This window comes from Arvicola amphibius, chromosome 9, assembly GCF_903992535.2.
Source record: "Arvicola amphibius chromosome 9, mArvAmp1.2, whole genome shotgun sequence".
NCBI classification, from domain to species: Eukaryota; Metazoa; Chordata; class Mammalia; order Rodentia; family Cricetidae; genus Arvicola; species Arvicola amphibius.
Window position 1 is genome coordinate 11,513,791 of NC_052055.2, and position 15,272 is coordinate 11,529,062.

Consider the following 15,272-nt stretch of genomic DNA (forward strand, 5'->3'; position numbering starts at 1 on the left):
AGCATACAAAAATGTATGAAAAAGTACATAGTTTACACAGTCACATTTCTTATCATTTTAAAAGCTCTTATTCATTCATTCATTCATTCATTGATTCAACTGTTTATTTACTTTTTATTTAGCTTTGACTGCTAAAATAAGTGGTTTGAATGATAATGCCAGCTATAGGTTCAGATATTAGAATTTTGGTTCCTTGTTAGTAGAGCTATTTGGATAGGTTTAGGTGGTACTGCTAGGTCAATATGTTATGGGGATATGCAACAAAAGTTATGTTTGGTTGTTTACTGTTCAGACCTTGCTCAACACATAACTAATATAAGTGTTTTAGATCTACAGTTTACTCTCTCAAACTGTTAGCTCTTGTTTAATAGTGCAGATGAGCTCTATATTTATCAATTTCATTGTTTATCAATTGTTAAAAGTGTGAGAAAATCTCTTTCAAGGAGTTTTGCAAGGTTTGAAGCAGGGAACAGTTTTGATATCTTCTACAAACTTCATTATTTTGGAAAATAACTTTTCAAGAAACCACGAAGGAAGTATTGAGAAGAATGTTCAGCCCTAAGACTTCAGGTACCATGTTTTTGGTAGGAAATATAATTCTTTCTGCTTTATTGAGGGCAACGCGAGTGTTTAGGTTATATCATGCAGGAAACTGGGAGGATAATGTAGAATCAAACCTGAAAGGAAACTGCATAATGAAAAGCAGCAATTCCAATGGTAGTCTTCCTTCCTTCTCTAGTGCTCACTACGTCAGTGATCATTTACTTTACCTCAAAAGACTGAAAATCAAAAAATGGAAATACACACACACAGAGACATACACACACACATCACCTCTACAAGTCTTTGAAAAGGAATTAACTAATGTGTTGCTCCTTAAATTCAAACTCATTAACATTTTGTGTTTTTTATTAGTTTTTTTGTTGTTTTTTTTTGTTTGTTTGTTTGTTTTTTGTTTTTTTTATTGAGCCAAGATGTGTCAGTGTTAAACGCTTAGGGTCTGATTTTTATTATAAACTGCTAAATTCAAGAAAGTTCAGGATTTTCAAAGTTATTCTTTCCTGAATTGCCTTCTTAGCTTTTTATGTTTTACATGTTTATCTACTGTAATCTTTGGCTCAAATAGTCGCACACAATTAAGTTTACGAATCACACTGAAGCCTTTTTGCTCTCAATGATTCCAGATCACATGAAACAAGGAGATGACTATTAGTCAGTGAAGTAACCACCTAGACCTTAGGACAGACAATGACTATAATTACATACAATCCCTTTTCTAGAATCACATCCTGGTTTAACACCAGGGAACTAATGAGCAGGAGCGAAATCATAGTCTGGAAGATACAGCGAAAAGAAAGGTGAAAAGCCACAAAAATATCTGTGATACAACAATTGTCTTCCATGTAAACTTTGAACTGCTTTAATACATCTAGGAACATTGGTTGGGATGAATTCCAGTAGATTTTTGCAGTTGCTTATAAGACTCTGGTATTTGGTAGTTTTTTTTTTTTTTTTTTTTTTTTTTTTTTTTTTTTTTTTTTTTTTTTCCAGGCTTCTTGGAAAAATCGACATGTATAGTATTAAAGGGAAAGGCATAATGTTGCCATAAAACCTTGCAAAATAGTATTTTCATTTAATATAAGAAATGCCTAAGTATTGGTTAATATCTATTAAGAGCTTTATTTAGTACTTTCTTAAGCATTACAGAGCTTGGTTTAGTCTATTGGGGTCCAGATTGTGGGTAAACACTTTTTTTGTCCTAAATTTCTTTGTTATTTGAGAAACCCCTACAGAGGTTTCCTTTTGTAGATCTATTACTGATAAACTATTTAAAATTCTAGCATCTAGAAAATTTTTCATTTTTTTATTCTTTCTGAAAATGTTTCCAATTACATATTTTACTTAGCATTTATTTCATAAATGTTCTACAAATATTTCTCTATTGTGACATAACTTTCATTGTTAGTTTAATAAGTCCAATGATGAGATATGAACATCTGTTTTTAATTTTTTGCTTATTTCTTTGGGTATTTTTACATACTCTTTTTCTCTGTTGTATTTATTTGCTTCTTTTAAGACATTCTTGATGAGATAGGTGGTTTTCTGCATGGTATGAACATAGACAACAATAAATTATAATCACTGATTCTTGATAAATTTTCAGTTGTCAGTTAACGTTTTAACTTTTAATTTTATTGTGTATGAATAATCCTTAAAGCAAGATAGGCTGTTTGTAAGGACATGGAAAATTTTAAGGAACTTTTTGCTTGCTGAGTAGCTAATTAGGGCACTGGGTTCAAATGCAAGACGGATAGGGCTGATTGAAAACAGGATGTCTAGGATGATGAGCTCAACACTAAGTGCTCCTGGCATCCTGGCAGCGGGCCACCTGTTAACACCTACCTCTGTGGTCTATCAGGGAGTAGAAAAGTCGACCGCTTCAGGGAGGGCTTTGGGAAAGGGGGACCTGATAGACATAACTTGGGGCTCCTTGACATAACCACTTTGGGGAGGGGGCTTGTTAGAGATAAGGCACACCTGCTGTTATATAAGACTAACTTTTTTGACCCCAAATGAACCTGGCTTGCGGTTTTTGCCTATATAATGTCAACCCCAAATGATGAGGGGGCTCTGCTCCCTACTGCACTGTGACAAGTAGTGGACAAGACCCCAGCCTGGCTGAATAGAGCTCTGAATAAACCTTGCCTTTGATTCTGGACTTGACTGGATCCTCATGGTCTCTCTGGGGGTAGAGACTGGGGCACAACACTGGTATACATGTGTATAATCAAGTGTTTTCTTCAGTGATTGAATCCTGGATGGCATGGAACTCACAAGGTAGACCAGGCTGATGTCAAACTCAGAGGTATGCCTGCTTCTTCCTCCCGAGGGCACTGGCATCTCATGCTTTCTCATCAACATGGAGTATATAGGCAGACACACATTCCTTTTGTAATAAATTTCCCTGTGTATCCTTTTATGCATTTGTGAATTTCATTAACTTAGGAAAGTTAATCATCTTTTCTTCCTCCTTCACCCCTCTAGAACTGAAATTGACGTAGTATGATTTTTGCTGTCTATATCTCTTAAGCCATCTTCTGTAATTTCCATTAACTTACTTTTATCTAATAATTGCATAATTTTTTTAGTTCTATCTTGGTTCATTAATTCCTTCTTTATTAGCATATTCATTGAATTATTTAAATTCAAGTATGCTCTTTGGGTTTTTTTTTTTTTTTTCTCCTGGCCACTGGAGGCATGGGCTGGACTGTTAAATTAGCATGTGGAGACAAATGTGAATCCAAGGGTTTCCTGTCTGACAGTAATACTGGAATTAAAAACATGGAATTTGACAGTGCTGGGGTTTATATCTTAGCAGCTTCAAATTACTTTGCTAGTCAAATCTAAATTTTCAATGATTACTAACACATTCCAGGATACACGGAAAGGTACTTTCGGTTAAAATTTTTACGGAAAATGCATCGACGATCTCAGGAAGTCATAACAGAGCCCTTAAACTCTGGAGTCTCTTCAACGAAGTCTGCACGAAGACAGTGTTTTGAGTTTCCAGCTGTAATGATATTTTCTGCACCCTTCAATGAGTAATTTGTGAATATTTTAGCAAGAAAATTCACTTGTAGGGCATCTGACCAAAAAGAATGGTTAACGATGTGATGCTATTAGGGATGGCCACTGCTCCAGCATTAAGCTTACAGAGGAATGATGTGGAACTGCTCCCGTAATGATTTTCTGGGTGTCGTTGGTATCTCAACAAATTCTGTCAAACAGACAGACATTCAGCATGTCTGTGTCCAAATGCAGTTCTGATTAGAGAAGAGTCTTCTCCAGTTACGTGCCATCGGGATCAGTTGTGAGGTCTCTAGAACATTCATGTCCACCATCTAGTAATCAACTGGGCACTAAAGGGTTGAGGAAGCCTCACAGTTAGAGTTCTGTGACTTGTAGCATATACAATCTATTTCTTTTCAAATACCACTTATGCTCGTAGTTATCTTTGGCAGATAACCCTCAGTCCTGATGCTTTCAAACTTTTGATTTCTCCATTATATCCTAGGTCTTTTCATTATATGGAGTGTCCAAGGGCAGAGGTTTTTCACAAGGTATCTATTGCATTGTTTGAGTGTAGCTCATCAAGTTACTCTCTAGTGTTCCTGAACACTTTAACAATTGAAGTTGTGTTCTCAACTTAAGTCAGAATGCTCTCTTATCTTGACATTTCCTTTGTCAAACATCTAAGTCCACTAACTTTAAATTCAACTTCACTTCAACTGTTCATAATAGAGCAAAATGAAATGAGATTCCTGGACAAAATAGCATAAATGTCCCATATACCAATTTCTGCTAAAGTTCTTTTTTCCATTCTGAAACATCATGAGATAGACCCCACTGTTTACATTTCTTTCAGAATTCTTTTCTCAAAGCTCCCACAAGAAGAGTCAGTGATGTTCAGCTTCCAGGATGCTAATGTTTATGAAGTACCTAGTACTAAACTCTGCCATATTTCAGTAAACAGAAACAGTAAAATCAGATCCACAATGACTGAGATATTACCTTAAACCTATTAGGTATCACAAAGAAAAGAGAAGGTCAGGGGGAAGGATGGCTCAGCAGGTAAAGACACCGGCTACCAATTCTGGTGCCTTCATTTCCATGCCTCAGATCCCTTGGTGGAAGAATAGAACTCACTCTCACAGGTTGTTTCATTATGTTTTATGTGAGATGTGTTACGTAGCCGTGGAACATGCACAGACGTGTGAATGTGTACACACACTCATCCACCCCCATTCCCCCTCCACTCCTATATAGCACACACACGCTCAAACACAGCACTAAGATAAATGCATATATTGCTTATAAATATCCAAGAGAAATTATGATAAGAACTTTAAAATATGCATGAAAATAGCCAATGTATACTATTGGTAGGAGTATGTTGGTACCATTTAAATAATGATACAGATGTTTTTAAATTTTAAAAATATGGACTACTATGTGAACCCACAATCGACTTCTCATTATCTGTGCTCAAAATTTAAATTACCAACTCATTAAGATACATTCTTTTCTCTGTTTACAATAATCAAAATATGGAAAAAACTATTTTTTTTTTCCGAGACAGGGTTTCTCTGTAGCCTTAGAGCCTGTTCTGGAACTAGCTCTTGTAGATCAGGCTGGACTTGAACTCACAGAGATCTGCCTGCCTCTGCCTCCCAAGTACTGGGATTAAAGGTGTGTGCCACCACCGCCTGGCTGAAAAAGTAATTTAAATTTACATTAATAAATGAATGAAAAAGGAAAGCTCATGATGACATAATGACATACAACATAATACTATTCCCATTTATAAATAAAGAGCTTTCAAATTGGAGGAGAACTGATGAATGCAACTTGTCTAGCTAAGTATCTAGATTTGATATCTTTAAGCATCTGAGTGTGTCATTTCAAGGGACACCTTTATAGAGATGCGTTTCCTTGTATACATATCATATGTATGTGTTTTCTTGTATACATATCATTTAGCTGAACATTGTGAAACCTATGAAACTAGTCAAACATAAAAATGTAATTTTTCTTGACTCAATCACATGTATGGATATTTATCCCACTAGGATCAACCCACGAACTTTTGAGGAATTCTAAGATAGCTTTTTATCAATTTTTCCAGGAGACAAGTCACATGCTCTGGATTCCAAATTCCAAAATCTTATTACAATGAACTGCCAAGAAAAAACAAACATCTCTCATTTTGTTCATCATTCTATTTCAGCTTACTATTCTTTCCAAATATTTGGGTATACATGTACATGTATATGAGTAAGTCTTTTATGTATACTTCCATAGTATTGTAGATTTCCTTTGGTTTTTATTGAACCATATTTGGAGAAATGTATTTCTGTTTTTTCAAGAGTAATGCCTTTCCAACTACTTCTTCAGTGATTCTATCCAAAGTAAAAATGTCAATTATTCCATTCAACTTAACAATAATACATTGAAAGGTGCATTGAAATCAAAATTAGAAAATGTTTAATTGAATATCGTTTAAAAAGACTAATAAGTTAGTATATAACTTATAAGATGTCTTCCTTGGTAGCTTTTCATCTTATTTTTGAGATAAATTCCCTACTAGGGTCTGGCACTCACTTATTTGGATATACTGGCTAGTCAATTGGCCTTGAGAACATTCTTACTTTCACCTTCCCACTGCTGAGATTATTTGACCACTATATGTTGTGTCACTATGCATGATATATATGTTGGGTTCTAGGTGAAAGAATTCAGGTGCTTATGCTGGGGCAACAAGCACTCTACTGAGTGATAAGTCTCTCTAAGTCACCAAGGTGAAACTGCAGTGGTAGCTTTCTCTCTCTTTTTTTTTTTTTGTCAATTGCTGTGAGGAACAAAACATAGACATAGGAACAAAGCCAAAAGATTTCTTAGGGACTACCACATTGGCCTTATATATAGCAAAGTCTTAATTATTGGATTTTTTCATGAATGTACATTAAAAGTGTACCTCATACAGACATTTTTTTTCAAAGTACATCCAGAGGAGTAAACATGTCTGTAGATGCATTTCTTTCAGCCAATGAGCTTGGTAAGTTTATTGATCTTAAAAATATAACTAGTTAAAAAGTAAGTGCATGGACAGGCATTTAAAACAAAAGAAATGATGGTGGCAGACACTGTATTCCATCTTTATCATTGATTCTTTTCTCTTTCACAGTAATTCATTGGTTATAGTGCTTGTCTCCCTCTGTACATCATTCTGCTTCCGAGATGCTTGGTCTCAAACCAAATGCAATATCTATCTGTGAATTAATTTTGCCATGACAATAGTGTCAGTCCCTTTGCACAAGTAGGTATTTAGATTATTAGAGTCCTGAAACTGACTGATTTTTTGTCAATATGATGGGAGGAATAATATGGTAAGACAGGTTATAAAAGGATATCTGAGTTTTCAAAGTAAATTAAAAAACTAGTCTGTGCTGAACTGACTTTACCTTATTATACGGGCTAAAGTTAATAGAATATATAGTTTGAAGAGAAAAGCTATATAGTGAAATACGTAGTTTCAAGAAACAGGTGGTGGCACTTTTCTTTAATCCCAGCATTTGGGAGACAGAGGCAGGTGGATCTCTTTGAGACTGAGGCAAGCCTGGTCTATAAATTAAGTTCTAAATCAGGCTCCAAAGCTACACAGAGAAATCGTGTCTCAAAAAAAAAAAAGAAAGAAAGAGAGAAAAGAAAAGGTGTTTTATCAACAGGCTTTGGGTCAGTTTATCCCTGGAGAATGCTTTATTATAGAGCCGTGCCTTATTATTGAAATAGAAACTCTTCAAAGAAAGTAAATAAAAACTTAATTTAAAGGAATTTCTTTTAGGATGTAACTTATCTCTATGTATTCAAATAATAAACAAATTTTAACCACAAATGTGCAGTTTGCCTTATGTCAAAATATATTTGCTAAATACTTCACACTGTTTTTCATTTGGCTATACAACTGCTACAAATTTTGGAGCACTGTGCCTCTAAAACACTTCATATGTAATAAAATAAATTAGGGGTTGAAGATATAGCTCAAAGACTAAGAACAAATGCTATTCTATCAGAGGAGGGGCGTTCAGATCTAGGAAAAGAAGGCTCGTGAGTGCCTGTAACTGCAACTCCAGTGGATCCAATGTGCCCTTTTGAGCATCTCACATACACAAGCACAAACACACACACATACATGCACACACACACTCACACACAAACAGGCACACAAACACACACATTAATAAAATGTATTTTTATGTCAGGTATATGTCTTGTACTTTAATAATTCCTAAAATGCAATAATTTGTAAGTATTTACATACTAATTATTTTTCAAAAAATAAAGTGCCTAAATTAGCATAAGCTATTTATCTTTCATCTAAAGTCTAGATTTTTATTCAGTCTGAAAGTGGATGAAAATTCTCAATATTTCTCTAGCAGCTGACCCATCAAGGGGACATTTTGTACTTATGCAATTAGTACAGCATTCAAATTAGCCTTTGATAGTGTTTAACTCAACAAATTAATGATGCTTTAACACTAATATCAAGCTATCCTCATTAGTGAGACAGGATAATATAGTGAAGGGCACAGGAAATGCCTGAGGTTAAGTTCCATCTCCACCGTAGAATGTTATACAAAGTTAGACACATAAAACAGTGTTTATGCATGATACTTTCTGAATCATGATACTCTGGCATTGGAAGATAGCACACAAGGCAGGCAGTAAGCAGTAGACCTTCAGTAAGTAACAGCCATTGTTGGGCAAGTTACTTAGGCCTCTTCAGGTAGATGCTCATGTGTGGTAACAATGCACCCTGAGAAGTACAACTCTCTTTTAAAGCCTTCAGTGGGATTTCTGGGAAGAGCTTTCTTTTGACCTTTTCAACAGCTAAGAGTGCTTCTTTTCTTTTAGTACTTTTCTTTGTTATGTGTGCTTCCAAATTAAAACAGATCACTGTAATATCAATAACTTTTTGATTACTAGTTAAATTAATCTAGAACCTATATTTAATTGAAAACATAAAAATTATAATTGAGGTATGCAAATAAAACTGATACCTAAACCAGTTTCTGGATATATTTTTCAGACATTGCCATCTAAGTTCAGTGAAGACTAAACTTTAATATGCTGATGTAATGCCCACTGTATAGTGCTCTGTAAGGTGGACTTACGTGTGAAAAATGTCTGCTCCACAGGAAGAATAAGGGAAAGGTTTTCTCAGGAATAAAACCCCAGTCACAGCAAAGCAAAGAGGAAATGTGAATGAACTAGGTGTCTTAGGGTTTTTATTGCTGTGACAATACCATATACAAAAACATCCCGGGGAAAAGGGAAGTTTTCATCCAAGGATGGCATTGCAGGTACTGATACAGAGGATATGGAGTAGTGATGCTTACTGGCTTGTTTCCCCATGAACTGGTCATTCTGCTTTTAGATACCATCCAGGACTGACCACCTGCTCAGCTTATTCAGGCCAACCATTAGTCAAGAAAATGGCTACACTTACCTACAGGACAATCCAGTGGGAGAAATTCCTTAAATGAGAATCTTTTTTTAAAATGACACTAGCATGGGTCAAACTGACATAAAACTTGCCAGCGCACTGGGGACAAATATTTCTGGGCCTTGCTCATTTTTGGTCCATTCACAAACAAGCTTAGTCTGGGTTGAAGTGGAAACAGGCCAGAGGAAGGGACCTTAAAGTCTCACACTGTGTTATGGAATATAGGCATGGGACTGAGTAGACATTCTCAAGATGCTTTTTATTTCAAATAAAGATGGGGTAAAAGCCGTGTTGTTCGCCCGTTATATTTTCACACATACAAAAAAAAATATGCTGTGGAAAGGCCAATGTAGAAATCTTTGCTTCAAAAGATTATTCTGTCAAATGTTATTGCTTAAATAGCAAACTAATATCATATCATAACAGTATAGTACTAAAATTGATAAATTAAATACATGGAAGTCATTGATAAATTAAATACATGGAAGTCATTGATAAATTAAATACATGGAAGTAATTAATATACATTCTAAATCATTGGCTTTAAAAAATGGATGATATCACAGCACTTTTGTAAAATATATTGACGAAGAGTATAAATGGCTTAAAGAATGATGGATGCAGATCTATTAGTCTATGAATTCCTTGTTGGAAGCAATCATTTTAAAGAGAATAGTCTTTTATAGTCTCAAAAGATTATATACTGTAATGCTCTACTTAGATATTTTGTTACATAAGATATATCCCAAGGAGCTTGCCTAGACCATTAATAACGAGAAATGCCAGATCAGGGAATTCGTAGGTTCATCCATTTTGCTTTTGTATCAGGTTAATAGCTTCAATTCTTATAAGGGCTCATATTTTACTGACAGAGGAGAAGAAGAGACTAGGGACAGAGAAAATTATTGGTGGTATGATAAAAGCTTTTAGCTTCTTCTTACTTTACACTGCCTTTCCTACCTGGACACAGGTATTCCTCGGTAGAGGATTGAAGCATGAAGCAATGACAGATTGCAAGACACACAAGTGCTTCACTGAAGGGACAATATTATAGAAAATGAAAATTTTAATCAAATATTAAATCTATAGCAGAAAAATAAAAAAGCTTTGGCACTTGTCTGTCATTTATTCACAGTCAGTTTCTGCAGGATATAACAGAGTATAAACTCACAATACACATTAATGAAAAATTTAAATTATTAAATATTACCAAATATTTTCTGTACATAGTATGCTGATCCTTGAAGGATATTGTTTAAAACTTTATATAATAAATCATATGTATTTAAAATGATTTGAAACAATGTAGTGTTTAGTCAACAAACTTAATTTATAGGAAAATTATTAATAATGGCATAACTCTGGGTGCAATGTCATCTATGTAATCTATTCATGTATCCATTTTTTAGTATCAACTATCTATCTATCTATCTATCTATCTATCATCTATCTATCATCTATCATCTATCTATCTATCTATCTATCTATCTATCTATCTATCTATCTATCTATCTATCTTTCTATCTATCTTATCTCTGTCTGTCTACCTTTTTATATTCCTGCATATACTTTTATATATTTTAATTATTTCCTTTTGTTTCTACTGACTTATTGTTACAATTATCTTGTTTTCAAGTTAATTTGACAATGTGACAATCAAAAACATTGTCAAAGACATTAGCAATTAAGTTTCATGGTGCTTGCTTACATAGAAAGGAATCATAATAAGTTTTATTCAAAATATATACTTTATAAAGAATTACATTGCAACATAAACTTGGATATTTATTTTTGATTAAATAACTTACAGAATCAAAAATTAATATATATTTAGCCCTCCATTATTTCAGACTTCCACATTTGTTTTTTTTCTTTTTTATTGATTTTTGTTGAGCTCTACATTTTTCTCGGCTTCCACATTTGAAGATCAACTATGAAACACCTGAATCTGTACTACCTATACTCTCTTAATTAATACCAATAATAGAAAAGAAAAATATGTATATGGCAGTTACACTTTAAAGTCTGTGGAACTACACAGATGTAACATATATCGAATTTTACAATTTCATATATGTGGTCTGAACAGCTGTGGGTGTTCATATGGGAAACTAGCTTTAAGCAATGTCCCATAGATATTGGGGCATAAGTTATATATTTTCTGTTGGTATTCTAATTTGAACACCAAAACAGCAAATATTGTCAATGAATTTATGCAATTCAAAAGAACATAGAAGCTAATATTGATTTTGTTTTATTCTCTATGGCTTATCTCATTTTAACATAAAGTTGCTAACTTAGCAACTCCGTTATAATCTTTCAATCTAGACCTATATTATTTTCAAATAGTAAAAAACATGTTTTATGACTACATTGGTTAGATATTTTACAAATATTATAATTATGAGAATTTTCTGACAGAAATGGATGAATAATCAAGATATTTCTCCTGAAACAAATTTTAAAACATCTCTTCAGAATGCAATGACTTGAGATTTCAAAGGGTTTGATGCATAAAATGTTACATAGTAAAAGAACTAATGATGTCAGTGTGAAGGCCATACAGTGGAGGTGTTACAAAAGTATGGAAATATTAGAACAAATCTTGCTTAACTGTTTCTTTGCAAGGAAAAAACCAGCATGAAGTCTGGATCCAGTAAAGTTTTCATACTAGACAACAACAGTCACAGGAAAAATCTTAGGTCTTTTCATATTTAGTATCTAATATCAAATATCTGTCATCTCTCTGTCTGTCTATCTATATATCATCTATCTATCTATCTATCTACCTACCTACCTGCAGACCTATCTATCTACTTTTTATGGAACTGCATCTTTTTTTTTTTAATAAACAAGTGTTACATTCTGCTTTTATTTCACTTAGGGTGTTTTCTTCCAACTGTTACTGTGTACTTCTGTGTTCTCTTATTGTTCATTTCAAATCCCAGGTAAAAAATTCTTGAGGATAGGAAATCATCTTTTTTAAAGCAGGTTATAGATCGAGATTTTTTTTACAGGAAAAAAATGCTGTATTTTTCACATACAATTTTGAATTTATTATATCATCTTTAATAAAATAAAATGAAATCTTTCATTCTAGCTGTTGAAAATTAGAGGTCATCAAGGACTGAGCATCTAACAGGAATATATGAAAGCAATCACAATTTAAAAAAAGAATAGTGATCAATAGTATTTATGAAGATGTTATCCCATTCCAATCTTGTCTCGTGTATCATACATTATAGGTGGCTATGTTCTTAGGCCAATGGTTCTGGAAATCAAAGACAATAGTCAATGCCATGTAAAGGGACAAAATAGCAGTGTAGATGTTGAAGATATGTAGCTTGTGATATTTATCCAAAAAAACCAAGTCTAAATGAAATTTTGTCTTCAAGATAAACTTAATATTGTAAGGGGCAATTTCTTTGGAGTTTATTAGACTCCTATTCTTTGGATAATTCCTCACACAGCTTCACTTTTAAGATGATAAACTGATATAAATCTAATTTTAATAAAATTGCAATGTATAACATTGAACATGCAATTTTAGAATGAATGAATCTAGCATAGTGTGTATGTGTGTGTGAGTGAGGGAGAGAGAGAGAGAGAGAGAGAGAGAGAGAGACAGACTGACAGAGACAGAGAGAGAGAATTTGAGAGATGAGTTTCTCTTGTGATCCAGCTGCTCTCACTCCCCCTGATTGACAGGGGAACTTCCTTGTGGTCCGTAATTGACAAGGATGTTTGTGTTCTTTCTGGTCTGTGAGTCTCCACCGAAGCAGTAGAGGTATCAAAGGTTTCAGCTGAGGTGAAATGAAGGTTGCTGTTCTTCCTCCTGAACAAAGCCTCCAAGTTTCATTGTTTGGTCCTATTTAAATGTTTGTTTTCCCCTATTTTGTTGTACTATTATCCCTCAGAAGCCTGTTTTCTTCTAACAAGAGTCAGAAATGGGATGGATCCAGATGGAGGGGAGATGGGAAGAAACTGGGAGAAGTAAAGGAAGGTAAAACCATATCAGGATATATTGCATACAAACAATATTCCTGAAAGAAAAAAAAAAGAATAAAATGAGATACTCTGAAACTAAATAATTTTCATCCAGAGACTGTTTTAAATTTTTTACGATTTTATTTCTAAAAATTCCCATCAGATGAATGTATATGTCAGATACTATGGATGGAATATTTGCCTTTAACATGAATTTTGGGTTTTGATATAATGAAAAGGTGAGACTAGTAAGATGTGAATGGATCACTAAGGCCTCACCCTTGTGAGTGCTAGTGAGATCCTTGAAATGTGTTAAGCAGCGGTCAGTTCACCAGCTTTCCACATTCTGTCCCTGAGAAGACCTGATGTTCCTACTCTGTGGGGAAAATATAAATTTCTGCCACATTAGAACTAAACTTGACTTGACCAGGAAGCTATAGATACAGTCATCTTGGACCAGAGATCATCAATACCTAAGAGAAAGTATATTTTCTTTCTTTTTAATTTAACCAGATTCAGGCACTTTGTAAAAGCAGCACAAAATGGAGTAGGACACACACAGATACACACACACACACACACACACACACACAAAGAAGAAATTAATAAATATACATGCATAGAAGTTTCTTTCGAAAAGCAACAATAAGAGTGTTTAAATGTTGTATGTAACACAATTTAATGGTGTTGTTTATTCATCGTTATTCATACAGTATATGCCAGAGGCTGGCAGTTGCTAAGTAAGATCAGTAGTGATATGCCTAATAAGCAAACCCTTAGCCTTGATACTGTTATGGGAAGCATTTTTCTTTCTTTTTTTTTTTTTTTTGGTTTTTCGAGACAGGGTTTCCCTGTAGTTTCTAGCGCCTGTCCTGGAACTAGCTCTTGTAGACCAGGCTGGCCTCGAACTCAGAGATCCGCCTGCCTCTGCCTCCCTGGTGCTGGGATTAAAGGCATGTGCCACCACCGCCTGGCTGGGAAGCATTTTTCTATAACAGTAACTATTACTTCTAAAATGAATATTTCTACCCATAAGGAATAGGGAGACTCATAATACATAGGAAGCAAATAAATCTTACAGGGTTCAGAAACTCAGAAAAATTTGAAGTTCCATAAGGCCTCTTGCCAAGTTTAAACACTAAGGCAATGGTGATTCCCCAGCAGAGCTGTCAGCAAGTTACTCAGTGATCTTCAGGGACACACCTCTCATGAGTGCATCTTTACACCCATGCTGGACTGGGCTTTCACCGTTATTTTCAAGTCACTCATGCTTTTGCATGTAATCCCTCAGCCATGCATGTTTCTATAAGTTGCCTTAATAATGAAAAAATATATTTTCCCTTATTGAGTCTCATGGGGATTAAAACCACTCTTAAAGATTGGCTCTGTGCCCAGCAGTAGATGGCCAACACAAAGCAAACTCAATAGCTTCTTTGGAGTTTCTTCATCTCACAATGCTTCAATCCTTTGGGTTTTATTTGTTTGTTTGAGTTTTTTAACTGGCATGTGTTTTGTGACTATATTAGGACTTCTGATTTTGTAATTTTATGGGATTCTAGTATATAAAATCCATGTGTCTCTGAATCTCTATTTCTTGTGCTTTTTTATTGACTCCTTTTCTTCTGTTTGTGATTTTTTTTCTATCATGGTTTGTTAAAGATTTGTCTTATTTTATTGTAATTCTTTACATGTCAATTTGTTTTCTAGGGAGAGACAAGAAGAACGCTGACGGGGATAGAAGGGGGGATGGGGAGTAGTTCAGAGGAGTTAGGAAAAGAAAACTATAATCTGAATATGTTGCATAAAATACACATTTTCAATAAAAGAAAAACAACAGTTGGTAATAGAAACAGAAAGAGAAGGAGTAGAATGTTTTGGATGTTTAGATGATTAAGTCACATCTAATCTTGTCTTTTCATAAATAAAACCAATTGAGAAGGAAAATACTTGATTTAGTCTCAGGTCAGATTTCAGCTTGTCTTTGTCAAATTATATTTCTAGATTTAAGAAAGAGTTTTTTGTCTCTTTGCTGGACAGGGCTGTCCAAATTAAATCACTGTCCCACACATACATGCTTGCTTTAGAACCTCCCTGATCTTGCTGACACTCAATTTTGTCACAGGAAGACCCCAGTTGGAATACTGATCTGCCAAGGCCTATGCATTTTTTCCTATCGAGAATAAGTGTATTGTCATTAGCCATTTTAGGTTAAACTGAAACG

The 15,272-nt window shown here is 34.4% G+C and overlaps 1 protein-coding gene across 3 annotated transcripts in view; it reads right to left on the reverse strand.

The window, feature by feature from the left end:
* The window catches only part of Csmd3 (CUB and Sushi multiple domains 3), a 976,820-nt gene that overhangs the window by 508,094 nt on the left and 453,454 nt on the right, over nt 1-15,272 (reverse strand). The gene's annotated exons all lie outside the window — the stretch shown is intronic.